The sequence below is a fragment of the Triplophysa rosa genome, linkage group LG2 (assembly GCF_024868665.1).
Source record: "Triplophysa rosa linkage group LG2, Trosa_1v2, whole genome shotgun sequence".
Lineage (NCBI taxonomy): Eukaryota > Metazoa > Chordata > Actinopteri > Cypriniformes > Nemacheilidae > Triplophysa > Triplophysa rosa.
Window position 1 is genome coordinate 29,397,697 of NC_079891.1, and position 24,695 is coordinate 29,422,391.

The window sequence follows — 24,695 nt, forward strand, 5'->3', positions numbered from 1 at the left end:
CCTGCGCCTGGCCGAACTGCTCCCATATGAGCTGAACCGGGTGGGGGTGGAGTCGCCACTCTCCGCGAGGTGACCACTGACGAGAGAGCCAGTCTGCTGTCTGGTTCAGGTCGCCCGGGATGTGTATGGCTCGCAGGGAGCTGATCACCTGCTGACTCCACATGAGGAGGCGTTGGGCGAGTCATGTTAGCTGCCGTGAACGAACGCCACCCTGGTGGTTGATATACGCCACGGCAGCTGTGCTGACCGACCGGACCAGCATGTGCCTGCCCTGCACGAGAGGTTGGAACCTCTTCAGTGCAAGTAGCACAGCCCACAACTCTAGGCAGTTGATATGCCAACGCAGATGGGGGCCCGTCCACCGCCCCGACACTGCGTGCCCGTTGCACACAGCACCCCAGCCCTGAAGGGAGGCATCCGTCGTTACCACGACGTGCTTTGATACCTGCCCTGGGGGGACCCCCGCCCGTAGGAAGGCCATAGACGACCAGGGGTTCAGGGTGCGCCGGCAGAGAGGCGTGATGACCATACGCCTGCTGCCGGTGTGCCACGCTCTCCAGGGAACCCGACTCTGTAGCCAGTGTTGGAGCGGTCGCATGTGCATCAACCCGAGGGGGACCACCCCCGCCGACGATGCCATGTGCCCCAGGAGCCTCTGAAATTGTTTCAGGGAGACCGCTGGCTGACTGAAGTGCTTCAGGCAGTGTAACACTGACCGGGCGAGCTCTGTAGTCAGTCGCGCTGTCATGGAGACAGAGTCAAGTTCCATACCGAGAAAGGAGATGCTCTGCACGGGAGAGAGCTTGCTCTTTTCCCAGTTGGACTGTAGCCCCAACCGATCTAGGTGCCGGAGCACCAGGTCCCTGTGTGTACACAACAGATCTCGCGAGTGAGCCGAGATGAGCCAGTCGTCGAGATAGTTTAGTACCTGCACACCTTCTTCCCTGAGGGGAAGGAGGGCGGCTTCCACGACCTTCGTAAAGACCCATGGAGACAGGGACAGACCGAAGGGGAGGACCCTGTACTGATATGCCCGTCCTTTGAACGCGAACCTTAGGAACGGCCGGTGTCGAGGGAGGATCGAGACATGAAAGTATCGATTGCCATGAACCAGTCCTGACACCTGACGGACGTCAGGATGCGCTTCTGCGTGACCATACTGAAAGGCAGCTTGTGTAGGTGCTTGTTCAGAACACGCAGATCCAAGATAGGGCGCAACCCCCCGCCTTTCTTGGGGACAATGAAGTACGGGCTGTAAAACCCTTAGGGCAGTGGTCACCAACCCTGCTACTGGAGATCGACCGTCCTGAAGATTTCAGCTCCAACCCCAATCAAACACACCTGAACTATCTAATCAAGGTGTTTAGGTTTGCTTGATAATTACAGACAGGTGTGCTGAAGCAGGGTTGGAGCTGCAGTCTGCAGGACGGTCGATCTCCAGGAACAGGGTTGGTGACCACTGCCTTAGGGTCACCAACTAGCGGACTCCGGTCCGAATGCGGACCGCGAGATGCGTCCTTCCGGACCTCAAAGCCTTTTGATTGACAAAATAAATAAATGAACACCATATTATATTATAATGCAATCGAATTTATACCAGGCACATCAAGGTCCACTCAGTAGCAGTTTGGGTCCTACGGCGCCATGGACAGTTAACATATGCGGCGCGCACTGTTGCTACGTTCAGACAAGTGGTGGGCAATACTGTAAAATCTGTTTTTTTAAAAACCATTCACTTGAACTTATATTTACTTTCCTGTTGATGAAATGTCATGATTTATCAGATGAATGCATCATTAATATGCTAACTCTGAATACATTTTCATGACCACTAAAATATTTTGTGATTTGCGCTCTTAATGTGCCTGTAGGCTAATTAATCATGTAGATGTTAAAACACGGGACATAATTTAAACCAAATAAATCTATTTATTTAGTTATTTATTCCTGTAATCGAATTTGCAAACATGAACTTTGCACCAAATTATTACTGGAAAATAGTAACATTAACATATTAACAGAACTGAAAAACGATATATTACAAAACAATTTCTCGTTATCCCAGTACTACTTCTATAGCTTTAAAAAAAACAAAGTGGACAAAATTATTACTGAAGAACAAATATTTTAAAACTGCTTTTCCATTTTTGTTCAGTGTTATGTTTAGAAAATAATAGAACAAATTAACATTGTTCCCTTTCATTACACTTTTTTAAGTGAATTTATAAACAAAGTGCACACAATTGAGAAACAAAAGAAATAAAGTGCTTAAATAATAAAGTACTTTCAATCTTTGGCTTTTTACCCCCAAAGGCCCACTGCCATACAAAGCAGTTCGCAGCGTTTTTATTCACCGAGGTGATAAAACTAGAGATGCACCGATTGCAATTTTCTTTGCCGATTCCGATTTTATTACAAGTGAAACCTGCCGATTCTGATTTTTGCCGATTCCGATTTTCTATCCACAAACTATAATTGACAGTATACTGTATATAAAACCATATTAACTTTTCTTCAATACACACAATTTTGTTATTTTCATTGAATAAATGATTGAACATTACAATTTCCCCAAATGCAGTTCTCCAAGCTGCATTAAATTACAGAATCTTCTCTTTCCCAAACAACTCTTAAATTGAATAACTCTGTGACTGAAAAGAAGTACAAATAATAAAATATAACTAAACATGTCACTTAATTTACCTTTTTCATTTTTGTACTCATCTCACAAAAGTCTATGATAACAATAAAATACTTCAACTTTATTCTCGTCTGTTTCCGTTTATGAAACCAACATTGCTTTATTTAATTTTTTCTGAAATGTAAAATAAATTGTCTTTATCTTGTGTCTGTAGGATTAAAAGAAGTGGGTTGATTTTTGCTGCAACTTCAATAAAAAAGTTTAAAAATCTTATGAGTGAATTCTACTCTAAAGATGTATATGTATTTGCAGTTTTTTGTGTTAGTAAAGAACTCAATCAGATATATATCACATATACTGGTTGATTTATTCATTTTTTTATATTTTGGATTTTTAAAAACAAGTAGAAGTCGTGTTGAATGTCATTTTACCTGGGTGAAATGACCACAGTTTTAACGTAAGACAAGGAATCAGGTTGAATGGAATTTACGTTTGTTTTACACAGAGTGAACGACTTCTACATGAGTTTAGCATGATGCTAATAGCATCACTGTTAGCATAGACGGAGCAGCGAGAGATGAACTACAGTGCACCTTTTTGTCTGTACAGTACATGGTGCGCGTGCACGCGCGTGCAGTCAGCGGATATGAGAGATGCGCGTCAGTCAGCAGAGACTGGCGGTCCGGGTGGACCCACATGCGAGTATAAACGAGCCGTGAAAGACAGGCTGTGCGCGTGCACGTTTACATGTTTACTTGCGGCTTTGAGTGTACTGACGGCTGTGACGTTCTTGCCCGCATCACGGGAAACAGAAGATCGGCTTGGAATCGGCGAGACGTGAGACTGACCGGCCGGTCACCGGTCGGGCCGATCATACGAAAAACCGGCCAATTCCGATCTCTTGCCGGTCAATCGGTGCACCTCTAGATAAAACTCCACACGATGCTCCTCTTCTTTTCGCTGGCCGCAGCAGCGTCTCTCACAAAAGAAGACATTTTGACAAATGCTGGTAACCAAGCAACATTGGCACCCATTGACTTCAATTATATGGACACAAAACCACTCAGACATTTCTCAAAATATCTACTTTTGTGTTCCACAGAAAAAAAAGACCCCTAAAGGGGAAACTGTCCCTTTAAAGGTCCAGTGTATGGAATTTAGCGGAATTGTGAATTGCAACCAACGGCTTACCTAATGCTCACTGATCCCTTTCGAAGCACTATGGTGGCTAACACAGACAAAGATGTTGTCACGTGTTCACTTCTTTGCCGAAGAAGATAACGTATTTACAAAACGCGCTCTGTAGAGCAGTTTGTCCATTTAGAGCTACTGTAGAAACAACATGGCGAATTCCATGTAAGGGAATCAATGGTGTATGTAGATAGAAATAGCTCATTTTAAGGTAATAAAAACATAACGCTTCATTATCTAAGGTCTTTATACACCTCTGAAAACATAGTTATGTATATTATATTGCATTTCTGCCAATAGATAAATGATACACTGGACCTTTAGATGAACATTCTAAAGGAAATGTTTTGCCTATAAATTACACCAGCTTATAATGTGTCATATATAAAGATTTACACAAATTAATGTCCAGCAACCAAATCAAGAAAAACAGCAACTCACTGACAGAAATAAAGACCCTGGAGGACACGTGTCCACTCTACCACATTGAAACAGAGCATTGGTTAATTATAATCTGAGTGATTTCGCTGTTCTCCATGATTTATGTATGATGCCAACCTGCAAGGATATAATAAAAAAATGATGCATGGAAAACCAGAACATTCATTTTCAGTGGCAAGAAAACTGATTCCTTGTCAAATTAGAATGACATCTTATTTTTACCAGCAACAAATCCCATTTATTTCAGAGTTTGTGTCAGAAATGTAAAGTTGAGCTCAGTGAAGTTTAAAGGGGTGCTGCAACGATGTGTCATGCATTCTGACTTTACAATGTTAAACGTGCTGTCTTCTCATGCTTAACATGGTCAACTTGTCAAAAAATGAGTTGGGTGTATTACGTAGTATCTCTGTGCTCGATACACTCCCCCAGCGATCGTACAGGTTTCGGAAAGTTTTTTTCGAACACATAAAACTGTTTCGTAACAATTTTTCTTAGTCCCTTATTGGACAATTCTCCTGGAAAAGCACACGGCATACCCACGAGGCAGCAAGGAAAGCAGGAGAAGGAGCATGCGCAGACATCACTTTCACTTGTGTGCAGGAGAGAGAGAGCATACGTTCGCGAAGTTCAGGTGGTTATTTGTTCACTACATTTGGGTGATGAATGTTATATAAACGCTGGATATAACGCTGGATTTGGAAATCGTTTGAAACTGATATATGGAGCCGTCCCAGCGCTAAAAGATGCCGGACATGAACCGCATGCGGTGAGTGAAACTGATATCTGTGTTTTAGTTCAGCCTTAGTTCAATCTCACAACCAGATGTAATTAAGTGACAATATGTTGATGAGAGCTCTTTTTGATGAGGATTTTGCTGAATTGTGCATGGTGGGCTGCGCTTTCTGCTGACCAAACTCTTTATGCAAACACGGGTGGGTGTTTGGACTAACAAACCTCTTGGAACAAAAGTGTAGCAAACTGAACAAAAGACGAGTGTGGACTGTCAGCCCCAGAGAACAAGGAACTGATGACAGAAAGAAAACGACTCATCATGTACTTCATACGTAATTGTTTTGCAGAACTGCTTGTAAATTCACTTTGCTTATATAATTACTAATGTAACTAGGTTTTCTGAGTGGTGGCTGATGGTGCAAAACTATGCATTGTCCCTGCAAGACTGTTGCTAGTAGGTGATTGCATACTAATGTAAGTAAAAAATGTGTTTATACAGTGTTGGAAGTCAATGGGGTCCAATGTTGTTTGGTTACCATCATTCTTCAAAATATCTTCTTTGGTGTTCTGCATGAGAAAGAAATTCACAGGTCTGGAATGACATAAGAATACGTAAATAAAAAACAATTTAGATTTTTTAGGTGAACTATCCCTTTAAATGTAACAGGTACACTGCAAATAACATAAATTACAGAGGCAACAATTTTGTACCAACATTTTCACTTCATATTTTGAGAATACTTCAAACATGTTTAGTTGGACTGGAAGGATGTGATTTTCTCTGCAATATTGCCTGTGAAAAACCGTGAGGTTTCAGAGCAACCGAGGTGGATAAGAAGAGGAAACAAATGTCATTGGTTGCGTGAGTGACTGCAGAGGGGCCGGTCCCGGTGACAGACAGGGCCAATTATCTGCTCTCCCTCCTGCAGTTTTAACCTAATTTCTCAGCGACCAGAGACCCTCAGCACACAGTCTATCAACGTCTTGAAAAAAAGGATTATCTTCTGCTTTCTGCTCCCTCTTTGGAGAATGACTTTTCTGCTGTCATGTCATTGTGATGGATGAAAGAAAGACAGAGGGGAAGTAAGAGACAGAGAGAAACAGACAGAGATCCAACACGATTTAGACACTTGTGACCCCCACCGTTTCTCATTTTTCTTTCACACCTCCCAATTCTTCCCTCTTTCTGCACTCGTATATCCTTTACTATCCTTTACTATCCTTCACGTGACCCTGGGGGTCTCCAGGTGCGCTGAGATGCACCTGCTGCCCGACGACCAGATGACATCACAGGCTTGGCATCAGCTTTGACAGGGTGTCTGATTCAATCATCACATCTGGTGAAGTCCGAGCACTGAGAGAGCCAGTCAACCCTACTAAATCTCGCTCCTCCACCCAGAACAGAGTGCACTGCCAGATTCACAAAGACACATCAGGACAACATTGTACAGTGTGACACTCAATAAATGTATAAGAAGAACAGTTCACCAAAAATTAAAAACCCTCATGTTCCACAGCTGCATTCTGTTAATATTTCAGTGGAACAGAAAACAGTTCACTCTCCTTTTTTCCATTAAAGTCAGACTGCTAAAATTCCTTGAAAGACAAAAGCATTGTAAAATTGTAGAAAAAATGTAAAACTGTTTTTCACCTTCATGTCATTCTAAACCTGTATGACTTTCATTCTTCTGTAGAACACAGACGACATTTTGAAGAATGTTGATAACACAACAACACTGACCCCCATTGACTTCCACTCTATGAACACAAAACCATTTCACAAAATATCTTAATTTTGTTGCACAGAAGAACCAGTACTATACAGGTTAGTGACATGAGGGTGTCAAAATTTTCATTTTTGCACATTTTGTGCAAATTTTCATTTTTTCATTTTGTCCCTTAAAGCGCAACGAAACCCTAAACAACATTTATTTAGATGTTAACAGAGTTGGTTGTGTTGAAGAAAACAATGTAAGCAACTAAGTTAGTACAGTAGAGAAAACTAGTTAATTTTGAGCTTTTTTGCGCTATTAACATTAAATAAATTATTTTTTATAAAAATGAAAAATGTGAACACAAATATTAAGGAATTTGATATTTAAAGCAAAATAACATACAAAACAACCACAGTAAAATCTTGAATAATTTCCACAAATTAAGTTTTAATTGTTTTGAGTAAAAAACACAAACTATATTTACAAAACACATCAACTGCAAGTAACAGTAAATAACGATCAACGAACGGTCTTCTTCTTTCATTTTAATGGCGGGTCGCAACCAACATGTTTAGGTGTAGGCTATATCGCCACCTACGGTACCGGGGTGTGTAAATCAGGGTTTTCAGTACTTCGGTGGATTATAGGATTTTTTAAACCTGTATTTTAAAGAAATTCATGCAACATCAGCTAACATTGGCGAGACGTCAATATTGATCGTCAACAGTATATAAATCCATCGTGTTTATTCATCCTTTTTGCGTAATTTCACGGAAGCCGTTGTGCTTGCATTGTACGTTAAGACAGCATCAGTCTGCAAGTAGTGTAGGGATGCTGAGATAAAATTACCCGAGTTAAAGTTCGAACTTCGGAGAGCTCAGCGACGCCATTTTGCCCCTTCTTTATTATTGAGTGGAGGTGACGTATTTCCTGTTCGAGAGTGGAGCTCCACTCGCCTCGTCGGCTGCAGCTAGACCCTCTCTCACGTTCGGAACTCAAACAGACGGAGGGGACTTCCGACACTGACGAAAGGGGGTTTTCCGACCAGCGGAATGCGAGTCGCCTCGTTAGAGCGCCCGTCTACCATGCCGGAACTTTCGCCAGTTTGAAGCCTGTGTTTTACTCTGGAAAGCTTTTAGAAATGAAGACAAGTGGACTTTTGGACTCGCTCATGAAGGCAGTCTGTGTGTCGGGAATGCTGTACCGTGACCTGAGGACTTTCCCATCTCTTCAAATGCGGTAACTGTCATATTTTATCAAAATAAATATTCATATTACATTTAATGGTCTCTGTAAAGCCAATGTGGCTTGAAAGTATGATTCGTGTAATGACCATAGACTGTATAAACAGGTAATGACTAATATATTTTAAGATAAGGAATCGGATCACTTTCTCTCGTGCCCCGCCCACTCCCTCACTCTTCTTCTCACAGCGTTCATGTCCGTTTTAGTTGCCTTTTTCAAAACGTCAGTGAGGTAGACTGTAGCTGAAAGGGGGCGGGGGGACTGGGGGTCGTGACCCTTTAAAGTAATGGTCAAGTATATTTTTACTATGTACTAATAGTATACTTGTAGGTATACACTGGCTGAGTCCGAAATCGCATACTCAATGGGTAGTTACTTAATTTCAGTAGGTACGTACTCAACGGGGCTAAATGGGTACTGTTTTCCCTGAATGGGTGTAGTATGAAGGCTCTCACTAAATCCTTGGTGTTTCGAGTCAGATCCGTGGGCGTGGCTTGTTGGTTTTGACTAAATCCTTGGTGTTTCAAGTCTTACGAAACCTTTACCCTAACCCTAACCTTACTCTAACCATTTAAACTACCTATGATTGTTAAAATTGACAAAAAAAAAACACTGTTGCGTGATGACGTCAGACTCGAAACACCAAGGATTTAGTGAGCCGTAGTATGATTGCGATCGGCCGTTGTCCGCCATATTGATGATCTTCTTTTCCTTTTTAATGGTGGGGAGCAAATTACGTTTGTGGTGCATATCCGCCACCTACTGTACTGGAGTGTACAATGGCCAGAGATTACCATGCGACGTAATAACAAGCGCAACAACTAAAGTTATGAGAGACGGGTGCATTAACATCAGTAATGCTAACTTTACCTTCCATGAGTTTTCCCAACATTTGCAACATGTTTGTAATGCCTCCACAAAGGAGACGTCGGGCAGCTGCTCCACGATCTCGCCTTAGGAGAGCACTGCTGATTTTATTGTCAAGGAATATAAGTAATATTGCTTATAAATTAAGTGTACCCTAGAAATGCATTGCTAGCCCACACCTACACTTGTGCACAATATTACTGATAAGTGCTGACCAATACTTATAATTTTTTTCCTGAAAATGATATATTGTATTAAAATAGGCTACTAAATGTAATTGTATTGCCATATGCCATCTATGCATTAATACAGACTACAAAAATGTGAATGCATGTTTTCAGTGAAGCAATGACATAATGTATGAAGTAATGTAATATATTTTATTTACAGAAAACTATAGAATAAACATGAATAAAAAATACGTACATTTCATGTAAGAAAATAAATGAATTTAATAATTGTTAATACATATACAAATAAACATCACATAAATCAAAGCTTTATTTCAATTTATTGTTGTAACAAATTATCCTGTATCTACAGGCGTTGAACCCCACATCCTACTGCCATCTCGCAGCTGACCACCATCGCCACCTTCATGATTTTAACGATTGTGCTCATCTGTCCCTGTAACAGTCAAACAAGATTCAAGTTATCTGTGATTTGTGCTCAATACTGCATGTAAATGTGGAGGTAGTTGCACATGTGTTAACTCGCTGTTTATTCAACTCAAATTTTCCTGAATTCATCAACAGTACTAATGGACAAATAAAATATATATTCTGTCTAGGTACTTCAGTAAATATGTTTATTTGCATTACTTATATGCATCTATGCAAGCAGTGAACAATGCTTTGTACCACATATTAATAGACATAAGCTACATTACTGTGATGTGTATTTCATGTTGTGATGTGCTCATTTGCAATACTTATCGACAAAATAACAGGTCACATGTTACACAGACATTAAAAAGCGTCTTTAACTTGCGTATGGTTTTAATATATGTAACGTTAAGTCTACTTCGAAGACGCATGTGTGCGTGGAACGCCCCTTTAAGCTAGACATATTAAAAAACTGCATTTTCACAGCAAAATCTCAAATATACTTTAATATGTAGCATCTTACAGGTTAACTTTACGCTACAGCGCTTTAACAAAATGTGACTGCAACGCAAAGAAATGCGTTGTTGGCTAGTAATACTCACTTTTGAAAACACCTGCCTCGCAGTTCTCCGCCATGCTCCTGTATGAACTTATCCTGTCCCGTGGGCTCATGGGATAGATAAGTATCCCAAGTATCTGTGGGTGCTTCAGAATGTGGGCATAACCAGTAAGCCATCCGGGAATTTCTCACCTAGTCTTTTATGAATACTGAGGATTCGGACATACTACTGGTTTTTCTCATACTATATAGTAGGTAAGTAGGCGTATTCGGACGCAGCAGTAGTATACCCACGTCCAAATCTCGCGAGAAATAGTGCACCAGCCGGGAAATTGTCGCCTACTGTTTTATGAAGACCGAGGTTTCGGACATACTATTTGTTCGCCTACTATATACAGTATAGTATGGCAGTATGCGATTTCGGATTCAGCCTATTTAAACTTGGGACTAAATTGGCCCACTTTTTAGTTTATAAAAGTATACTTTAAAGTATATTTGAAGTGTAGCTGAAGTAAACACTGAGTACTAGTTTACAACTGTTTGTCGTTTGTACTGCAACTATACAACAAGTGAACTTATAGTGGTAGTGTACGAGTTTAATATTTCAAGCACATTTTTAGTTGATGAAAGTACACTTAAATGTATACTCTTAGTAAAGTATTAGTTTTTATGCTGTGTATCGATAGTGATACCTCTACTATCGATAATTTAAAAAAAAAATCATGTCATATATACATACGGCCAAAAGTATGTGGAAGCGAGCATGGCGAAAAATATAAGAACGCCTCGAGCTCTCAGAGCTGATGTGTTTGGTTTTCAAAATAAGTCATGGAGTAATGAGTTCTATAAAATAATGCTGTTTGTAGGCTTCGCAAGTCATGACACAAGTCACTTGGCTACGGCAGTGCATTAGACAAAAAGTTTATTAAGAAAAGTAACAATGATATTTATTGTCACGGATGTGACACCAGCACATTTACAGCACGGATGAACCAGGGGTTTTATTCTGCCCATGTTCATTTAACTGTAATGCACCACAACAGCCAAGGGACTTGCGTGACCCACCTTATTCCCCTGTGCTACCCACTTGAGGGGCGCAATCCACAGTTTGAGAACCCAAACCTCTGATCTAAAGGTCCATGCATCGCACATCATGGCCACTCTGTAGAGGTAGGGGATGTTTTTACACTTATCCTTACAGAAAACCCCCGGTGGTGCACAGCATGTTGTATTTCTAGCTCTACTTTTAACATTTTCTATTTAAAGTATCGCAACATATCGCAAATGTGTATCGCATCGAAATACATAGCAATATATTGTATCGTGACCCATCTATTGTGATATGTATCGTATTGGGAGGCACTTGCCACTACACAGCCCTAGTATTTAGCCTAATAGGCTTATTTAACACAAAATCAACACAAAATGACTACACCCGCAATGTTAAAATTTCAAAACACAAAAATTTATTATTCAACACATTCTTTTTGAAAGTGTACACGTCATGTATAGACTAAGACTAAGTATACTTAACTTACACTGCCAGAAATGTCTATTTGGCTTATATTTGTACTCATACTGTAACTTTTACTGAGTACGAATATAGGCCAAATATAGACATTTCTGACTGTCAGTGTACGACAAGTATACTTAAATGAAAGTATATATCTGAATATACTTTAAAAAGAAGCATACTTTTAAATTAAATGAACTTGAACTTTATACAAGTGTCCCATACATCCATGAACTCTATTTTATGTAATATAGATACAATATTTAAAATCTTTATTCGCACAGAGTTCCATCACTGGACCATTCTGATTCATTAAAAAAATTGAATATATTGTCTTTATATTGAATGTTGTTTTAACAGATCTTGAGTTCAGCTCACTGACTCAACAATCTAGTCATGGCAGTTCTCGGCTAAACAGCTTGCTGGAGTTAAAGAGAATCAGTAAATAACATACTGACTATTAAAGTTTTTTTTAATTCATTTTTTTCATTTTCCATTAAAAAAATAGAATATGAGGGTGAGAATTTTGAGTGAACATTTCAAATGTGAGAATGATTCTTCATACAGACACAAGCAGAACACACAAGCAGATGATGCAGAGCAGAAACGACTGAAGTCTGGAGTGAGCCAGCTTGATTCCGTTAATGACGGCAGCTTGCCATAAAAACCTGCTTTTCCCCGTCACCTTAACAGCCTGTTTGTTAGCCAGCAGCTTCCGATCGGTGTAATTTAGTGGACTTGTCTCTCGTCTGCAGCTGTTGCCACCCCCCCATCATACGCAATAATGCTGGGATGCAAATGTGCTACGGTTCCAATCCAGGCTCAGATTCCCAAACATCATCTACAGCCCTGAGGATGTGATCTTATAACACACAGAGCACTCGCCAAATAAATCAAAAACGTCAAACATCGGTTTTTCAAGTGATACTCCCAGTTGAAAAAAACAGCATATGCTGGGTTAGGTATGTTTTGATGCTGGTTTGTGCTGGTTTAAACTGGTCATGTGCTGGTTCCTCACCAGCTTAAACCAGCTCAGGACCAGCACATGACCAGCACAAACCAGCATCAAAACATATCTAACCCAGCCTATGCAGTTTTTTTTCAACAGGGCTATCTACCTTCTTACTCTCCGAGTACATATAAAGGCAATTTTTCTCCATCCCATTAAGAATCACCCATGAAAACTCACAAATGTCACATCAAGAAAGTAAAATGAGTAGCGAACTATGTTAATACATTAAAACAGATTACATTTTAGTTAAGCCCTCAACAAATCGGGCCGCAGATATTTATGGCTTCAACGCAGATAGAGTCTTGCATGGTCGCATTCAAACAGTGATTGATTCGTCCGCTCATCCCTAATTTGTTTCATTGGTTGAGGGAAAATGAAACCACGGTCATTGGCATCATTGCCTTTGCCTCACGCGTTTTGTCTACATCTAGCTATCTATCTGGGCTTCTATAAACACTCATACCTCATCCTTCTGTGTTCTGACAGCTGTGGAGACGCCGGTGGGCTGGCTGCAATTGGCCGATCAGGCATTAGTGTGGGTGTGTGCACGCCACCGATCAGAAGCGCTAAGGCCTTTCACACCCCTAATGTGTAATTAGGTGGGGCTGTGGAGCGCGCAGCCTTCCTCGACTGAAATTAGCGGTCTTTTATTAATCAGACAGACCGGCACAAAGGCTTGGCCCCTCTGTAATCTACTACCAAATGTTTCTCTTAATTACAGAGATGGGAAGAAGGAGTAATGGAGGTGTTCTGCACGACGTGCGTGTCACTGTCAATTTACAGGACGTGCCGCTATCTACTTTAAATTTGCTGCTCGCTCGGATAACAAAATCGTATGAAGTGCACTTATGCATATAGACACGGACATAAACTGACAGACTTTTGCACATGCCGCCCACAGATGCAGGAAAAAAAGAGACAGATTGTATTACTGTAATATACGTGAGACTTACTGTACACCCACATTAGGGTAAATATATTACTGGGGAGGACATCACATTATAAATGTGATCAGATTTTATATTCAAACTTCTCAGACAGCTTCAGTTATGAAGTGTGTAAATCATTTACAGCTAAGGTCGGTAATATTTCAACCTGATCTCACTGGATTTGTGTGAATTCGTACGATTATTAGAAAAAATAAATCCACCCCTAAACCAAACATCACTGGCATGAAAGCAAATCATACTGAAATGTATAAATAAGATCATACGAATTCATACGAATAGGGTACATGCACACAGGGCGATGATGTACTTCTGCTAAAATTCAGCAAGCTAAGCCACTTCCGCTCTCATAGTGCTGAGGTAAATTTTCACAAAGCGATGACGATGGGTTTAGTAAGAATTCACCAGATACTGCTAGCAACCCTGTCATCTCTAGGAATCTCAGGCACTCCTCTCCTCTGGTTCAAATCTTACCTCTCCGGCAGATCCTTCAGGGTGTCATGGAGGGGCTCGCTGTCCACTGCTCACCACATGATCACTGGGGTCCCTCAGGGATCGGTGCTTGGACCGCTGCTTTTTTCCATCTACACGACATTCTTGGGACCCATCATACGGGCACACGGCTTCTTGTTTCACTGTTATGCTGACGACACCTAGATATACATCTAGTTTCACCCAGACGATACCATTGTAGCAGCTCGCATTACAGCCTGCCTAGAAGACATCTCAGCTTGGATGAAAGAGCATCACCGCCAGCTGAACCCTGCCAAGACAGAACTACTCGTGTTTCAGGCACACCCCACGGTGCAACACGATCTCACCATCCAACTTGGCAATACCACAATCACTCCTTCCAAAACAGCCAGGAACCTCTGAGTCATATTTGATGAACAGCTGTCCTTCAATGATCACATTGCAAAGACAACGTGGTCATGCCAATATGCCTTATTCAACATTAGAAAGGTTAGACCCTATCTCACTGAGCATGCGGCACAACTCTTTGTCCAGGCCCTGGTAATCTCAAGGTTGGACTACTGCAATGCTCTCCTTGCTGGTCTTCCTGCAAAGGCTATCAAACCACTCCAGCTGGTTCACAACGCAGCAGCACGCCTCGTTTTCCAACAGCCCAAAAGGGCTCATGTGACACCCCTTTTCATCTCTCTCCACTGGCTACCGGTTGAAGCCCGTATCAGATTCAAGTCACTAATGTTTGCCTACAGGACTATCACTGGATCTGCACCGGCATACTTTCACACCCTCCTACACTCCTACTCCCCATCAAGAACCCTGCGTTCAGCAAACCAGCGGCGTCTTGTATTGCCTTCTCATAAGGGCAGTAAATCGCTTTCCCGCTCATTCTCCTTCACAATTCCTTCCTGGTGGAACATTCTTCCGAACTCGGTCTGGTCAACCACATCTCTCACAACATTCAAAAAACTACTTAAAACCCATCTCCCAAACCACCCAAAACCCATTTTGTGAATACTTGACAGACAAATGAAAAAAAAAGAGGAAAAAAAACACTAACCCTCTCTCTTTCTCTCAACAGGTATTGGTCTAGCTTTTGCTGAAACTAGTAACTTTGTATTAGCACCTATTGTATTATTGCTCCTGTATGACATATCGCGTATTGCTCCCTGAACTCTCTTTAAGTCGCTTTGGATAAAAGCGTCTGCTAAATGACTAAATGTAAATGTAAGAAAACGATCTAATTTCAGCAAACCGACAGCACTACTGCTGAGCATTGCTATGTGCCTCTATGATCATGCCTCAAGTAAGTGCAAAAGTTTACTTAGCTTTTTCATATTTGTGAATGTAGTTTGAAACGTATAGCCTGAAGCGCTTCTCCTTTTTGGTTGTCGATGTATGATATAGTGTTTGGATCATTTGACTGTCGTTGACTGTAATCCTAGGTGCATCTTGAAGCGATGTTAGGGAAATACGCCATTGTTCCCTATGGATGCTATGTGTGCCGGATGTAACAGAGCTGGCTGAGATTTTAGCAGAAATACATCATCGCTCCAATACATCTTTTGCTATACCGGTTGAAAGTGTCTTCCTGATAGCAAGTGTCAAGACTACGAAAGACTACTAAACATTTGTCCAATCATTGCACTCAGTCTGAATGCAATGATAGATGTCCTGCCTGTCAGGTTTTGGATTTGCATAACTCTGTGCATAAACAAAAAGATTACAAATCCGAGTTCTAACAATAATTATTAAAAAGTCTGTTTATTGTTAATGTAAAATCATGTCCTTTGTACTGTAATGTTCATTGACATGAGGGGGTGTGGCTTTGGAGAGGGCTCTGAAAGGAGGGCGGTATCTTTTCCCCTTTGATGCTTTCAAAGCTAGCTTGCTATTGCTAGCCTCTACAAAACTGGCTAAAAAAAATACCCACCAAAGTAACTCGTTAATGTCTGAAATTTTCTAGCAAGATTCAAGACAAATAAGATTTGTCTCAAACAAATTATCTTTAGTTTTATCGTTTTAAACATACCACATATTTTTGTTACTACTGATATTAAACTGTTTAATCAAGTAATAAATAATGACATCAAATGATGTCAATGTAATGTCCTATTCAAATTCAGAAATGGAAAATCTCTCGAGAACCATGTTGTTGCTATGGTTAGCTCTAATTGGGGAGCCAGACCCCCCCCAAACCATCCCCATTATTCACACCCTGGTCATTCGAGAAATCACGCTGGAGAAATTTGGATGCAAAACAACTTCCTGTAATTGCCCAAGGCAAACAGAGGGAGCAGCACCCAGAGGGCCAGGCAATTAGGGACAGGAACCAAAAAACATCTCTGCTAGGTTCCATTTATAATCACTCACACGTGCGTTTATATCACATCTCATCCATCTTTATCACGTCGAACAGCGAGAGGAAATATAAGCATTGTGACTGAGTACAGTAATGTGTCTTAGTGGCTTTAGGCTGTTCAGCTGAGCACAGATAAAAGAGGCTTCTTTCATTTCCCAGGTCTCTGAATGACACTCACAGTTAAGATGTTTTTCTTACTGAGAGGAATATCAGGCAGACTCTTTCATGTTTTGTGCTCGGTGAGGGACAGACTTTGTGAGTACATCTCAGAATAGCGGAGAGCAGGAGCGTCTTATGCGTGAGGCCGTGCTGTCATGGAAAGCTTTTGACTGCATTTCTCGAATCCATGCCCTGGTTCTAAGGAGCAGAAGTCTGTCAGTCACAACCTAGAGGTTTCTCTTTCTTCTCAACCTTCATTTACGTCTGACATGGACATCGAGCAGACTCTGCTGCTCTTTTGCAAAGGCACTGTTGTCAGGTAAATTGCAAAGCGTTTGGCGATGGAGTTACACATGAGCACACGGCCACTGACCACTACTTTACATAAAATGAGCAGCAATAGTTTTAGAGAAGAGAGGTGACGAATGGCTGTGTTTGAAATGAAATGTCAACATACTGCAGAGTATACATTTTTGTATGATACTGTATATACTATATATTTGTTTCTCATGTGCTCATCATAGCATGTCTAGTTATAAAATATAAAATATTTATCTTACATTTTTAATCCATTTTTGTCAATTGTTTTCTCAGTGCTTCTAATCACATAATGAGTTAGGAATAACATGTAAAAAACTGTAACCCGTTCATTGACTTGGAGGAGGTGGAGAGCATTGCATTGTGGGATAGTATTCTTTGCAGTAAACTGCACATTTTGCAGATTTTTCGTAGTACGTCAGGTATTCAACACATGCATAATTCATATTCTGTGCACATGTATATCTTGAGCATACTACAAAATTAGTGTGAGTAGTATGCTAGTATGCCATTTCAAACACAGCCAGAGGTCATTTTGTTCTTGCTGCTTTACAAACTAAATTTGTTACATTTCAAATTTGTTTTCCTTCTTATTAACACCTCCAACAAATGAAAACAGAAATGTCACATTTAACAAGTGTGCTCACTGGAAAATATTTATACACCTAAACCGATTTTCATCAAAGCACAGATCTTATGTTTCTTGTACACTTCCATTATTGATACTAGAACAGTTAAGCTTTTTAAAAGTCTCGTCTTGCGTCTAAAATCGCCTACTTCTATACTGTATAATAGGCGAAAATCAGTAGGCCTATGAGTCATGAATAGTATGTTCAACCTCAATATGCAAAAAACAGTAGGCAAGACATACCCGGATGGTCTACTGCTTCCGCCGAAATTTGTGAGTGTGCAATGGATGGACACTATTCTATCCCATGATGCCACGGGAGCTGAGAAACGATCAAATTCAAAAGTTAATTTAATAAAAATAACGGATTTCCGTTTTTTAATGTAAATCGCAATAAATTCATTTCTGGTGACTAAATTATGTTTTTACCAACACCTACGTACAGGTTGTTGTTAATATGTCATAGGTCAAAGAGCAGACAGCTCACATGACAATTAGGCCACATCCACACGAAGCCAGAGCTTTCCCTATCCGATCTGTTTTTTTTTTTACTTTTCACGGTGTCGTCTCAAGAAATATCTGCGTACACACGCAACCGCTAAACCAACTCAAAGCAATGTAGTACACGCCAAAATCAGTATGTGGCGTTGTAATTCTGCCACAGAGATACACTAAAAACGGAGAAGAAAATTTGGAGCATGCGCATAAACTTTATGCGCTGGGGTGATGACATCATCATTTCAAAATATATACGGATAGGCTGTACACACGAAAACGCAAGGGTGGCGTTTTCAGATTTATCCACTCTAGGACCCGGTTTAAAAAAAATAGCGGTTTCAGGCTCCCAAAAAGCCGGGTCCGTGTGGACGAAACGCTGATACGATACAAAATCTTTATGTACAGCTAACCGTGTCTCCGTGTGGTTAGCCTCTAAAACAGGGGTTCCCAAACTTTTCAGCCCGCGACCCCCAAAATAGTTCTCCGCCCTCCTACGCTGGCCTCCCTGCGTTGCCTTTGGTCAATATTAACCAATATTTCATTTCGACAAATAAAAATATCGTAAACTTGAAAAATAATCTGCATGCACATGTAGAATGGGAATGTTTAACTTGGTGCAGTAAAGTGACTTGCTACACCTCACCTAACGCGGCTGCAGTATGTCCGAAATGTATTCAAACTACTCTCACTCATAGTATATAGAACATTCTGTTTTAACATTCGATAGGTAGGTACTTATTCAAATTCAGTATGTACTGTCACAGATGTTGCAGCTTTGTCTATAGAACCTCTAAAAACACTCTGCAATTCTAGAGTCTATGTATTATAGTTTTAGAAATCAGATTGAACTGATTTTGCCATACCCAAAAACATAGCAATGGGGCAGGAAGGCAGGCAATTGCTCCCCGATGTCTGACCATTAAAAGAGTCAGACATTGACTTAATATAACACGCTACAACATTTCGGCAACTTCCTTTGCTGGGCCCTCTTTCCCACTACGCTCGTTATGATATCCGCGAAACACGCAATATGAAAACAGTGGCAGACTTTGGCTCTGCCCCGTCTTTTATTCAGCGCGTTCTCAATCCGCTGCTTCGCAGTGTGGAGTGAAATTCCCAAGAAGGGGGTACGTTGTGTATTTACTGCTATTTGTTATGACATCAGCGTATGTGCAGTACCTTGTTATAAGTGCAGTTTACATAATGTGACACTGGGCCAATACAATACAGTTTCTCATCTAATGTAAAATTTTCGCTCAGTTCACCCCTCATCATCACACTATACAGTACAGTTATTTACCTCTAAATAAAACACTTCACAGCCATGAAGACATACTTTAGAAAATGATCATGATGCTATTGTCATTTTTAATTTTAAACTTTTTATTCTGTATGTGGCATTAGATGAACTCAGTGTTGCTCAGAAGTGAAGACAGCACTCGTATAAACTGCTTATCAGAGTTCATGATACTCAATGGTAACAAATGGCATAGACTACTAATCCTTTGTTTTTTAGGTGCATTGCTTTTATTATTTCTATGAAAAATAAAAAAGTGTAAATAAATTTTATTCTAACCCCTTTATACATAGGATCATTTCTTTATTTTCAATGTACTGATAATGCACTGAATGTATTTGGCCATACATTTTAAAAGGCATTTACATACACTTTGTTCTTTGACTTTTAATTGAACTTTGTACAATTATATTTATACAAGTATGTTTTTTTTATATCACAAGGGCTCCATTTATTAATTTTGCTTTGGGCCCCCACTTAATGTAGGTTCGCCTCTGGCCATACGCTCACATCTTTGAAAAATCATCCCTTTCATAAACCCTGAAAACATAACATATGAGATTTTTAGCTTCACAAAATCTCTCGCACTATCAGAGGAGGTCGTTGTCAGGGCACACTACAGATTCAGATTCACAAAAACATCAGAATTTCATGCTATTTAACAGCCTCTTGTTCATCAAAGCACTAAAGTGAATAGACTGTCCTGCTGAAATTGAAGGCATCATGCTGAAGACATGGCCTTTGAAGAAATGTTTTGTTTTGATTAAGTGAAAAAAGTTTAATACTTGTTAAACAAATAGACTTAAAGGCGTAGTATGTCAATTCTGCTGCTAGAGGGCGCACATTCAAAACAGATATGTTCAAAACAACAACAACAGCGTAGCTTGATGACTCTAGCATTGAATGATGGTCGTCTTCAACTCCACCGCTAATCAATCAGACGTAAGTGAGAAATCGTGTTTCTGGATGATAAAGTAATAAAGTTATATAAATGTTACGTTTGATGGCATGATTTTATTTCATTATAGTGAATTAGACGCATTAGACTTAATTAATAAAATTAATTTATTACTATTTAGTCAGATGATCTAAAAACGGTTACTACTTGTTTAATAAATATATACATGGCACTCGTGCTAAATTAAGAACAAGACCTTCAAACAATAAGACTAACCTTGTTGATCGATATAATAATCATACGTTTTTTGTCAGTAAAGGAATTTAAACAGTTGCTCACCTGTCTAGTAAACACATTATTACAGGGTCTGTAATACTTACAATTGGAGAATGTGTAACGGCTTACATGGATCACGTGAGGCACCTCAGCCAATCATATAACAGCATCTAGTCTCCTTTCCTGCATTTCACTGAAGGTTGCAGGCTTTTCATCTAGTGTCTTTGGTGACACGGATATGACACCATTGACTGGCGACTGCCAGACACGGTCCGTGACACTGGTTAAAATGCCGATTTTCTCACGATTTACAAATAGTTGGAAACATTTGGGATATTGTAAGAACTTAACTAAACAAAATATATAACATTGGTCTAGTGGTTTTTGGATATTTTACTGCAAAAATGTTACATATTGTAGCCTTAAAGGGACAGTTCACACAAAAAAGAAACTTCTGTCATCATTTAATCAACACTGTATAAAATTCTCTGTTCTGTTGAACATAAAAAAAGATATTTTGAAGAATGTGGGAAACTAGACATCTCTGGGGCACCACTGACTACCATAGTTTTCTTCCCTACTATGGAAGCCAATAGTGCCTCAGAACTGTTTGCTTACAAACATTCTTCCAAATATATTTGTCTGTGTTCAATAGAACAACAAAATTGACACAGGTTAGGAACAACTTGAGGGTGAGTAAATGATGACAGAATGTTCAGTTTTGGGTGAACTATCCCTTTAAAGAGTTAAGCCTTTAATGTTAAGCTTTAAACACTACTGTTACCTCACTGTCAGACCTGATGCACATTCTCTTGCATAAATGTGCCACTTAATAGATTCTGAATACATAGTTCACCCAAAAACCAAACACAGCAATGATTTACTTACCCACCCATCAATCAGTTGACTCAAATAGTGATTTTGTACAGTCAAGCTCTAAAAACATGATACATTTGTGTAAAGAACAGTATTAAATGTGTTACAATGAAATTACTTGACAGGTAAATTATTTTAAAAAAACACTAACCCTCTCTCTCTTTCTCTCAACAGGTATTGTTCTGGCTTTTGGGGAAACTAGTAACTTTGTATTAGCACTTATTATATTATTGTCCCTATATGACATATCGCTTTATTGCTCCCTGAACTCTCTGTAAGTCGCTTTGGATAAAAACTTCTGCGAAATGTATATGTAAATTAACTTTAATCTAATGTGCACCTGTTCTTGGTGCATTAGGACCAGTGTTGGGTGTAACTAGTTACTAAGTAATTAGTTACTGTAATTCAATTACCTTTCCCTTGAAAAAGTAAAGTAAGGGTTTACTCTTATTTTTTCTGTAATTTAATTAGTTACTTTTGATGTAATTAAACTAAATACTTTGTATGTGTGTGCAATAGTGTAAATGACATCAAAATTCAAAGTCTAACTTTAAAATCTGTGCTTTAATGTATAATTCTCACATTTGTAATACTTTGGTCAGTTAATAAGAGTACTTTATGTAGTTTAATATTATTTATTTGAATGAATTAAAAGAGCCCTTTCATGCCTATCCTTGAATCACTTAACTAATCAAGGTTGATATAGGATATAGAAAGTATTAAATAACTAAATACTTTTTGGAGAGAGTAATTTGTACAGTAATCTAATTACACTATTGAATATGTAATTAGTAACTAGTAATTAATTACTTTTTGAGAGTAACTTACCCAACACTGATTAGGACATCACACCAGGTTTGACATCAATGGTTGTTTCATGCTTGTCTTCAAATCCATCCCGATTTGCTGCTTGTATACAGTATGTGTAACATTTAGCTTGTATTCTTAGCATTGTCCTCAAAAGATCCCTTAGCTATTTTCTCCAGTGTGTCACTATAACGCGAGTGTGTGTGATTACTCTCTGACTGAAGGCCCCTTGGGAATAGAGCTGACTGAAAGCTAAAGGAGCAGTAGCACTTGGGTTTGACACATATACTCTGTGACATGTTACAAGGATAGTGGTCTAAGTCACAGACCGCACTGACAGCAGGAACTATGTCAGAACATTTAAACATATATGTGTTTAATGTACCTTCAGAATGAAAGGGCAGTAGATGCAACATCTGGATGAGTTGTGGATCTGTTTGGATTAAGAGGTGTGTGAGACAACAGAACATAATCATACTGTAATAAATATGATAAATATGCGTAAACATATATATATATTTACGTATATATACAAGTGTTTAATTGTAATCATAATTAATAATTAATCAATTCAAAGTTCAGTTAATCATTTTTTGGAGGATCTATTGACAGAAATGCAGTATAATATACATAATTATGTGTTCAGAGGTGTTTAAAGACCTTACATAATGAAGCGTTATGTTTTTTTTACCTTAGAATGAGCTGTTGAATTAACTTGTTTATATTAAGTAAACTCAACAATAGGTCCAATATTATAGAGTTTTGCGTTTTACTCAACATTGTTAAGATGACCAGTCAAACACTTGTTAAGTAAAGCCGACAGTACAATATTTTTAGTATAAATAACATTACGTTACTTACATTCTTTATGTACTGTGAACAAGGATGGGTTTAGTAGAACTAACAACAGCGACAGTTCATTTTTTTGAGTGAAGGGCAAACTGCTCTACAGAGCGGATTTCTTAAATACGTTATCTCCTTTGGCAAAAAAAGCAAAAACGTGACAACATCTTAGTCATGTGTCAGCCACCGTTGTGCTTCAAAAGAGAGGGGTGGAGTGAGCCGTTGGTTGAAATTTGCAACCTCACGACTGGATGACGCTACATTTCATCCACTGGACCTTTAGTCTTTCAAATTAATAAGTCTTATTTTAGCATAACTTTCTTGGAGCCACATATCTAATAAAAAATTTCTTTAAGAAAACTTTCTGTGGATATAATAATAATATAATTTGTACACAATTGTTAATGAATGACACAGAGATTTTTTTTTAATTAGTCCCATTTGCTATTAACACTGATGACAGATTATTGAATTTACATGACAATGAGGAGAGAAATAGCGTTGTTGAAATCTTAAAATGGTGTGTGTCATCCAAATCTTCCAGTAAGAGAGAAAGAGTAAGTGAGTAAGAGAGAGAGGGAAGAAACCTCAGGACTCTGAAGGAGATGTCAGTCGAGGGCTTGAGACGGTCTTGCGCCTGGCTGAATAGCGGTCAGCCCCTCTGCACGCTTCTCTTCCCTGAAAGCATGACATTGCCAAAGGGGGGAAAAACAGCATTTTATCATTCTGTGCCATTCACACCCTCTCTTTCCCTGTCAAACATGCCATATGTCCCCATCTCAGGGCGTCTTGCCGGCTTATCGAGTGTGACAGGGCCATTCACACACTGCTCCCAATCACACTCTGTCTCCGACGGGTAAAATCTTGCTCTGGCGACCCCATGCAGTGATGGACTGTCAGTAAGAGGGCAGTGACTTCCGCAGGGCTGCGGCCCAGACAGTCAGACGGGGCAAGATAGTACAGAGAATGCAATAGATTTGAGGCGGTTAATGTTCGGGAGTAAAGGTGAGGTAGCGGTGATCATGTGGTGTCGAGTGCAGACTCGTGATTGGAGGTGAATAACTGGTAGTGCCATATAGACATAAAATGTATAGCTTGAATGCAGTGTAATTTATTTCTGATAAATGTATGGGCGAGTGCTTTTTCTGGCTTTTTTTAATGCATGAACTTAAATGTAACTTTTAAGGTAATGAATTTAGGTAAACACAATTTTATGATGTAGGAGTGTCTCAATACTGTTTCTTCATCTTATTACATACTCAAACCAATGAAGTACATACTATTAGTCCATCAATTTGAGACATAGTTTGAGCACTTTTAAAAATAATTTTAATGTTATTCTAGTTCATATGACAATGATCTTGGACTTGGATATATTATAGTTTACTAAAACTAAAACTTATAGTATTAAAATTGGAAAATTAAATAAACAAAAAATTCTGATCATTTAAATCAAATAAAATATAGGCTTAAATATTATTTTTAAAAACTTAAATTAAATGAAAATAAGAAAAGTTGTCTCAGCAATGAACTGAAATAAGTTTAAGATCAGGCACTAAAATGATCAACTAAACTAAACTAAAACTGAAACAAAAATAACTTAAACTTGTATAAATATAAAAATAAACAAATAATAAAATGACGAAAGCGCATAACAAAATTGCTATGAATTATACTAAAATTAAATTAGATTTGTAAACATAAAATCTAATTGAAAATATCAATAAAACAACTATAATAACTCTGCTTTATACTGACACCATATCTGTGTATGCAGCATCACACATTTCTTTTACA

General features: G+C 39.2%; 1 long non-coding RNA gene across 1 annotated transcript; it reads left to right on the forward strand.

The window, feature by feature from the left end:
* Positions 1–7,671: 7,671 nt before the first annotated feature.
* Positions 7,672–9,625, forward strand: LOC130550089 (uncharacterized). Its single transcript, XR_008962340.1, has 2 exons — positions 7,672–7,959; positions 9,376–9,625. It is a non-coding gene; the product is annotated as an uncharacterized LOC130550089 (long non-coding RNA).
* The last annotated feature ends 15,070 nt before the right edge of the window (positions 9,626–24,695 follow it).